We start from the raw sequence: 9,098 nt of genomic DNA, 5'->3' as shown, positions 1-9,098 counted from the left end.
ATTATATTCTACATGACAAAAAGCAAAAGCTTTCAGATAGTATTGTTTGGAAAGTGCTCACATCTGACTACAAAGAAGAAATTAAGCATGTTTATAGAAACCTCTGTGCAGTATTTTTATATTTTTCCAATCGCTGATTTGATATTCTGTCATGATCACGTTAGGTGATGATATTGCCTGTAGGAGATTGGAGAGTTTTAGGCATTAGTGTCGAAATAAAATTAAGGAGAGGGTGTTTATAGAGAGACAGAAAGATAGTGAAAGGTAAAGATAGAAAAGGACAGAGAACATAGAGTTGAAGAGATTGCTTCAGTCTATGATAATGACTCATTTGATGTCTTCCATTTACAGCTGTTGCTGAACTGTTATGGAAAATAGGTTTTTTTTTTCAGTTCCTTCTCATAGTTCAGCCTCTCTGTCTCTATTTTCCTTTTCTCTTTGTCTTTTTCTCTTCTCTCTTTCTGTCACTCTTTCTTTTCCTCTCTCATTCTCTTCTCTTTCCCTACTTTTACCATATCCTTTCACTCTTTGCCAAGTTAAGTTCCTTGTGTTGGTTCTGCTATTTTATTTATTTTCTATTTGTTAATTAAAAATGATCTGTGCATACAATCAAAGGAACTGAACAAACAATGTTTTGTTCGCCATCTACAAATTTTATAGAATGCAAAACTAAGTCTGTACATAGAAGAATGAACTGAATTATTCACAGTTTATTTTTATTGCAAGGAGTAAGAAGATTAGATTTCCTACTTTAATTTTATTGTCAAGGTCAAGGTGTTGTACGGGAGGGCTACAGTTACATATTGTAAGGTAGTGAGTATATTTCTTGTCAAACATTATTACTCCCTCCCTTATTTTTCTTTTACTTTCCTTCCCCTCATATCCCCCAAGTTGTAAAATTCATTTCCAACATATTGTCTGTGAGTGCCGCTGTTGTATTGGTTTGCCCTTTGTCCTTTGTCTCCATTTTGTTTTTTCCCTTCCTTTTCCTAATTCAGATAAACATATATACAATACACAGGGTACCAAAATCAAATACAGTGACAACAAGGGATAAACCATAGGAAAGAAGGAAAGGAAGAAAGAAAGAAAGAAAGAAAGAAAGAAAGAAAGAAAGAAAGAAAGAAAGAAAGGAAGGAAGGAAGGAAGGAAGGAAGGAAGAAGAGAAAGCGAGACTTTACACAGAATTTTAAAAACAACAACCAGAAACAAAAAAATCTCTTGTTCCCATATCTTCAAGTCCACATCCCTTAGCATCATCTTATATGGTAATACGTACATAGCTATTGAGTTACTGTGATCCTCTCCTAGGATCCTAGACATATAGTGATTATTAAAAATGAGGAAAACCTTTATTTCTTTTTAATCTTTAGAAAGAGGGCACAGAGCTGGACACGGTGGCTCACACCAGTAATCCTAGCTACTCAGGAGGCTGAAATCTGAGGAATGTGGTTCACAGTGAGCCCAGGCACTAAACTGTGAGACCCTTATCTCCAATTAACCACCAGAAACCAGAAGTGGTGCTGTGGCTCAAGGGGTAGGGTGATAGCCTTGAGCTGAAATGCTCAGGAACAATGCCCAGGCCCAGAATTCAAGTCCCATGACTGACAAAAGAAGAAAGAAAGAAAGAAAGAAAGAAAGAAAGAAAGAAAGAAAGAAAGAAAGAAAGAAAGAAAGAAAGAAAGAAAGGAAGGAAGGAAGGAAGGAAGGAAGGAAGGAAGGAAGGAAGGAAGGAAGGAAGGGAAGGAAGGAAAGGAAGGAAGGAAAGGAAGGAAAGGAAAGGAAGGGAAGGAAGGAAGGAAGGAAGGAAGGAAGAAAGAAAGAAAGAAAGAAAGAAAGAAAGAAAGAAAGAAAGAAAGAAAGAAAGTAAAAGAGGGCACAGAATGATCCTCCAAATTAGCTCAATTATATACAGCCCCAGGAAATATTGCACATGAGATATAGAATCATAAAATTGTCACTGTAGAATTAAGCCAGTTTTTAATCTGGGAGGCTTTTCCTTCAGAATCCCTTGACTTTTGCCCAAAAAATTATTTTCCCATTGTGTACATACTTGCTGTGACACAGAATAGACTTCCCATTACCGCCATAGAATGAACACTTCCCACATCCTTGTGGACAGAGTGTAGAATGTGCTGTGGGCAGGCCAGTGAGAAATCTTCTCCCTGGATCTGAGTGATGGTGAGGGGTGAGGATGAGGATTGTTGTAATGGTGGTATGCTACTTGATTTCCTGGTGTTTTTCATTCCTCTGAAATCCAAAATGCAATCCACTAGAATCTCTTTTGCTTACAATAATCAGAATAGATTTCTGTAGCTACTATCAAAGATGAAGTTTACAATTATTGAGAAGAGACTTTGAAAAATGCTATGTTAGCCACACTTGAGTATGGTTACCAAAAGCAAAGTTCAGAAAATCTGGCTCTAACAAAGTGTATTGATATCCTTCCCAGGAAGACTAAGGATAAATCTGTAGTAGGGAATAAAAAAAAGTTTTATCATCAGTGAGTGATTTGGATATTAGCTGGTATGAATTGGTTTCACTGTTCCAGAGAAAAAAAGAGTCATAGGGGAAAAAGTAAATTCAATTTTTAAACACTAACTTAATAATGATAACTTTTAAATCCTAAACAAAGATTAGGATAAAAGAGGATTTTTGAGTTCTTGAGCCCATTCTCTTATTAATCAAATCCATCACATTGTATGTGAATAATACATTTGAGTAAAACACATGTGGAAGTCAGATCTCTTGTCCTAAAACTGGTTGTTTAAAAGACATAGTGTCTCAGGAGAGAGATGCAAGGAAGAAGGAAGCAGGGGGGATAGCATTAACTATTTTGTTAAAGGAAAGCTTCATTCAGTCATCTCCACATTGTTCTCAGTCCAAAAGCAAAGATCTGAGGGAAATTATGTGCCAAGCCACTGCATGAGCCTAGGGAAGCAGAAAGCCTTCCAGCAATCCTCACACAGAGTAAAAGAGAGAGAGACATAGAACCACAGTGCCTAGACAGAAAGATGTGACTGTGCTTCTCCCCAAGTATAGGATTTCAGAACATTTATGTCAGTTCTTAAAAGGATGCCAAACAATCTCAGATAAGAGTGATTTCTTTGAGGTGCCAAGGGACTGAAGCAAATGTGAATCAATGTCTAACTATGCAAGGGAACCTACCCTCTTAACAGATGGCAGTGAACATAGGCATCAAACAGGAAAAGTGGAACAATGTACATTTCAGTGTGTAGAAGAGCAGACATGTAAGGAACGTCTTCAACACTGCTCCAACCCATGCTTACAAAGTCATGCACTTATGTAAGTCTGCTGGAAAACAGATCGTTTCAGCTAAACAGAGAGGAGTGAAGGGGAAAATTCCTAGTTTATGTTTACTTGGCCTTGAGAGGAACACATTTTCCGCCATCAGGGAGAGTTGGAAACACAAGAGAGGAACTGTTTTAAACTATTTAAAAAAAATAAGATAACATGGCTTTGGATGGACAAGTCATAGATTGAAAATATTGAGCTTATTTAATATAACACAAAGTATATCACTTACCTCACAAAACTCTTCAAAGAGTTAATAGATATATTTTACAATTGCTTGCCTAGAATCTATCACCTCTTGTTCTACATAAAATCTTTGAATTCTCACTGAAAAAGCTTCTAAAAGGAAAGATCATAGGTCTAAGGGTATACACAAAGAAAGAAGAAACAGCAAAAATAAATGACCTCATGAGTCAGCTAAAGCTGCCAGAAAAACAGGAACAAACTAATCCCAAACTACTAGACAGTTAGTGAAAGTTAGAGCAGAAATCAGTGAAATAGAGACTGAAAAAGAACTATACACAAAATCAATAAAAGAAAAAGTTGGTTCTTTGAAAAAAAATAATAAAATTGACAGAACACTAGCTAAATTGATGAAAAAAATAAACTCAAAACAACAAAATTAGAGATCCAAAGGAAACAGTTCAACAAACATCCAAGAAATTGAGATTATGAGACTATGTTCAAAACCTATACTCATAAGATGTAAGATAAGATGGAAAATCTCATAGAAATGGATAAATTCTTAGTCATAAAAATTCTAAACTGAATGAAAAAAGATGTAAACTATTTAAACAGGTACAAAACAGGCAATGAGACTGAGGGAGTAATCAGGAGTTTTCCAAGAAGGAAAAGTCCAAGTCTTGATAGATTGATAGCTGAATTCTTTAACTTTGAAGTGGATTAACATCAGTCTTGTTCCAACTTTTCCATGAAATGAAAACAGAAGAATCAGTTCGAACCATCAAGTCCAACTGTATGAAGTCAGCATCACACTCAATTCCCAAACCAGGTAGGGATCCATAGGAAAAGAGAGCTATCAACCAATCTCACGAATGAACACAGATGCAAAGCTCTTCAATAAAATACTAGCCAAAAGAATTCTTCAAGTAATCAAAACATAAATTCATACATGTTGATCAAGTGGGTTCTGTTTCAGAGATTCAAGGCAGGTTTAACACATGTAAATCAACAAACATAAGACATCACATTAACGGAACGGAAGGTAAGGACCATATGATCATCTCAATAGATAATGCAATAGCCATGAACAAAATCAAACTTCCGCTCATGTTAAAAGCTCTGAAGAAGCTAAGAATAAAGGGACATACCTCAATTGATAAAGGTTAAAAATAACAGATCAACAGCCAACATCATACAGAATAGGGAAAAATTAAAACCATTTCTTCTGAAATCAGGAACAAGGCAAGAATGTTCATTTTCTCCACACCTCTTCAACATAGTTCTGAAATTGCTAGTCAGAGCAATAAAGCAAGAAAATTTTGGCTCAAATGGGATTCACACAGAGAAAGAAGAAATCAAACTTTCTTTATTTACATATAGCATGAATATATATATATATATATATATATCCCAAAAGACTCCATCCTCAAACTACTAGAGCTGATAGGTAACTTTGGCAAAGAATCAGGATACAAAATTAACCCACAAAAATTTGTAGCCCTTCTGTATACGGACAATGTACAAGCAGAGAGGGAAATGAGGAAAACAACCTCATTTGCCATCATCTCAAAAAAATGGTAAAAACTCTGGGAATAAACCTAACCAAGAAAACAAAAAAGACTTTTAACATGAATACTAAAAATCTTTGAACAAAGACATCAAGATGACACAAGGAAATGGGAACATCTTCCATGTTCATGGATAAGCAGAATTAATTACTACCACTCTGTATATTACCCCAACAATAAAATAAAATTTAAAAAATGCATGAGAACCCAAGAGAAAAAGAATAAATAATAAATCTATGTACAATTTTAATGAAATCCCCATCAAAAAACAAAAACCAAATGGAGTACTCTACCAAGTTAAAGGAAACTATCCAAAAATTCATACTGAACAATAAAAGACTTCAAGTACAAAGGACACCAAAGGAGGATACTCTTAGGAGATATTACACAAAGATCCATGCATCTGATTATGTAAAATATTGAAATGATCTCCAAGAAATGGAAACAGGGTCCTACTTTGTGGCTGGTTTTGTTTTCTTTTTTCTCTTGCTTGTTTATTTGTCTTTGGGAGTTTAAGGGAAGGACAGAAATGGAAAGACAAAGAAATGTAACAGTGGTATGAGACAAAATGTTGAAAATGAACAATACAACTGTTGGGAAAACTGGTACAAAAGGCATTATTTTACCTTGTTCAAGAACAGGTTTCAGTGGAGATTCTAATATCCGTCATCATCACCACGGTAAGGTCATAATGAAGTGGAACCCACATAAAGAGGTTAAAAAAACAACAGAAAGTTATTAATGACTAGGTGGGCACGGTGGCTCACGCCTGTAATCCTAGCTACTCAGGAGACTGAGATCTGAGGATAAGGGTTCAAAGCCAGCACTGCTATTAAAGAACATGAGACTCTTATCTCCAATTAACCTCTAGAAAACAGGGAGTGGGGCTGTGGCTCAGGGATAGGGTGGTAGCCTTGAACTGAAGAGCTCAGAGACAGCACCCAGGACCAGAGTTCAAGCCCCATGACCCACAAAAAATCGTTATTAATGAAGATCTCAACACATCTTTACTTAGGTTAGAACTTTTCCTTGGCTATTTTTTTTTAATTAAGAGATGTCATTAACACTGATTTTTTATATTGTATTTCAAATGTCATGTTTAACAAACAGGTATTCAAGAATGGAATCTCTATATGCAATCACTGGCACATAAATTCAGAAACAAAGCTCAGAGTGTATTTTGTAGGTACATCTCGATCTATATATCAATATGTCTATAGAATATATATCTGATCATAGATTTATATGTCTATATACATATATAGAGATATATGATCTCCAAGATCATGTGAATGACCTTGTGTACCCGAGTACTGAGTCATCCCTCTTGTACTGTTTGGATCTAATATCCACATATCTAGGAAATCATGCGCCTTTTGTTCCTTTAGTCTTGGCTTATCTCAATCAACATGATTTGCTCTAGTTTCATCCCCTTCCCAGCAAATGCCATTATTTTATCTTGTCTGTTGGCTATGTGGAATTCCATTGTATATATGTATCACATTTTTGTATCCATTCATCGCAGTGGGGCATGTGGTTGTTTCCATCACTTGGCTATTGTGAATAGCGCAGTGATGAACATGGCTGTGCAGGTGTCCTTATCATATCCTGGGTTATGATGCTCAGGGTAGATGCTCAGGGTAGGTACCCAGGAGTGGTATGGCTGGGTGGTAGGGAAGGTCTATTTTTAGTCTTTTGAGGAATCTCCAGACTGCCTTCCGGAGTGGCTGTACTAGTTTACATTCCCACCAGCACTGCAGTAGAGTTCCTCTTTCTCCAAAACCTCACCAGCATTTGTTGTCTGAGTTCAGAACATTGACCATTCTGATTTGCGAATGGTGGTACCTTAGGGTTGTTCTCATTTGCATTTCCTTTATGACCATGGATGATGAGCATTTTCTCATATGTTTCTTTGCCATTTTTACCTCTTCTTCTTTAATTCCCCTACCTATTTAGTGTTCTGTTTGTTTGATTTGGGGGAAATAGTTTGAGTTCCCTGAGACACTGGATATTAAGCATTTGTCTGATGTATTATTGGTAAATATCTTTTTCCTGGTTGGCTGGCTGTCTTTCTACTTTGGTAGCTATGTTTTTATGTGTGCAGAAATTTTTATTTTTAGGTAGTACCATTTGTAGAGTCTCTCAGCAATCTGTTGTGACCCTGGGACTCTATTCAAGGCCTGTGCCTATGAGTTCCAGTGTCTCTCCTACTCAGTCATATAGCAGTTTCAGAGTCTCAGGTCTGATATTGAGGTCTTTGATCCATTTTGAGTTAATGTTCATGCATGGCAACAGGCTGGGATCAATTTTTAGTTTTCCACATATGGCTGCCCACTTTTCTCAGCACCAGTATTTGAAGAGGCTCTGTTTATTCCACTGTATATCTCTTGCTCCTTTGTTGTGACTATAGGTATGTCACTTTATTTCTGAATCTTCTGTTCTATTCCACTGATCTTCTGGTCTGTTTTGTGCCAATACCATGTTGTTTTTGCTTTTATTGCTCTATAGTAGAGTTTGAAGTCTGGTATTGTAATACCACTGCATTGCTCTTTTTGCCTAGAATTGCTTTGGGTATGCTTCTTCTGCTGTTCCATATGAACCTTTGTATTACATCCTCTATTTCAGTAAAGAATGTCCTTGGGATTTTGATGTGGATTACATTGATATTGTATATCGATTTTGGCAATATGGCCATCTTCACAATGTTGATTCTCCCGATTCATGAGCATGCAATGTCTTTCCATATCCTGATATCATCTTTTATGTCTTTCTTTAGGCTTTTATAGTTTTCATTGAATAATTTCTTTACATCCTTGGCTAGGTTAATTACTAAATATTTTATTATTTTGGAGCTATTGAAAATGGGATCATTTTCTTTATTTTTCCTTCTGATTGTGTAATGTTGGCATACAGAAAGACTACTGACTTTCATTTTTTTTTATTTTTTGCCAGTTGTGGAGCTTGAACTCAGGGCCTGAGCACTATCCTTGGACTTTTCTCAGGGCTAGAGCTCTACCACTTGAGCCACAGCACCATTTCCAGCTTTTTTCTATGTATGTGGTACTGAGGAATCGAACCCGGGTCTTTATGCATGCTAGGCAAGCACTCTACCACTAGGCCAAACTCCCAGCCAGCTACTGACTTTTTTTTTTTTAGCTACTGACTTTTGAAGGTTGATTTTGTATCCTGCCACTTTGCTTGGCTATTCTTTTTAATTCAACAATAATTGTTTATTTTGTTTACTTGTAAACCCAAAGTGTCATAAGAGAAATAAATTATCTTTGAAATTGGAAATGGAATCTAAACTTTTTAGCATAACCCACTAAATTCTGTATAGACAACTCCTTTACTTTTTTTCCAACCTTATACTATACCTTTCCATTCTCTCACAGCTCCAACCACAATGAATCATGCCCTCACCCATTCACTATGTATGGTCTGGCTCCTTCTTATTTTTTATACCCTGGCTTCAATATAAAAGAGAGTTTCTTTAGTCATTACTCACTTCCTGACATGTCTGAAAACTTAGAATATTTACTTCATGAAAATACTGGTATCTACAAATATCATCTATTGAATTATTTTTTTATAATTTTGTCCCTTATCCAGTCAAAAGGAAAGTTTCAAAAGGATGGGCATCTTAACTCTCTGGAGCCACCCATGGTGCCTAACCTTTAGAGGAAAAATATGTACTGCTAGAACAAATGAATGAGTTTTATTTAAATGTTTAACAATTTTATAGCACTTAATGCAGCACAACAGGTATTCCAACTAATACTTTAAATCTTGTGAAATCTGAATCTATAGTATCTGCATTGGAGTTATTACCAAACCGAGTCATTAGATGATTAAGCCATGTACCCAAGAGAATAGAGCAAAGTTTCCCATCTGTCTACTGAATCTAAAGTGTCTTGATTCCTGGGTGAATAATTAGAGGATGCAAGTTCGCCACAAAGCAACTGACTCTCTGGAGGTGGGTCATGAACATTCAATCCTGAATATAAAAAGCTGAGATTGATGATGGAACTCATG

Source organism: Megascapheus bottae, chromosome 9 (genome assembly GCF_031878675.1).
Source record: "Megascapheus bottae isolate mThoBot1 chromosome 9, mThoBot2.hap1, whole genome shotgun sequence".
NCBI classification, from domain to species: domain Eukaryota; kingdom Metazoa; phylum Chordata; class Mammalia; order Rodentia; family Geomyidae; genus Megascapheus; species Megascapheus bottae.
The sequence above is the reverse complement of the archived record's forward strand: the minus strand, read 5'-3'. Positions refer to the sequence as shown.